The following is a 282-nucleotide window of genomic DNA, read 5'->3' as shown; positions in this document are numbered from 1 at the left end:
GGCTGCGCGCGGGGGCGGGGAGGGAGAGGGAAAGAGGCGCCGGCTTGTCGTGAATAACTTGAGTGCCGCAAGAGCGGATGAACGTGGCGGTTCCATAGTGTAGTGGTTATCACGTCTGCTTTACACGCAGAAGGTCCTGGGTTCGAGCCCCAGTGGAACCAGTGCTAATCTTTCTTTTTTTTTTTTCCTTTTAAGCTATGCGTTTCGGTTTGCCTTTTTTTCTTTTTTTTTTTTTTTTTTTTTTTTTTTTTTTTTTTCCCCCCCCCACAACTCCCTTTCCCC

General features: G+C 47.9%; 1 non-coding gene across 1 annotated transcript; it reads left to right on the top strand.

The window, feature by feature from the left end:
* Positions 1-88: 88 nt before the first annotated feature.
* TRNAV-UAC lies at positions 89-161 on the top strand. Its single transcript has one exon. It is a non-coding gene; the product is annotated as a tRNA-Val (tRNA).
* Positions 162-282: the final 121 nt, after the last annotated feature.

The sequence above is a fragment of the Calidris pugnax genome, unplaced genomic scaffold (assembly GCF_001431845.1).
Source record: "Calidris pugnax isolate Ruff unplaced genomic scaffold, ASM143184v1 scaffold188, whole genome shotgun sequence".
NCBI classification, from domain to species: domain Eukaryota; kingdom Metazoa; phylum Chordata; class Aves; order Charadriiformes; family Scolopacidae; genus Calidris; species Calidris pugnax.
The sequence above is the reverse complement of the archived record's forward strand: the minus strand, read 5'-3'. Positions and strand labels throughout refer to the sequence as shown.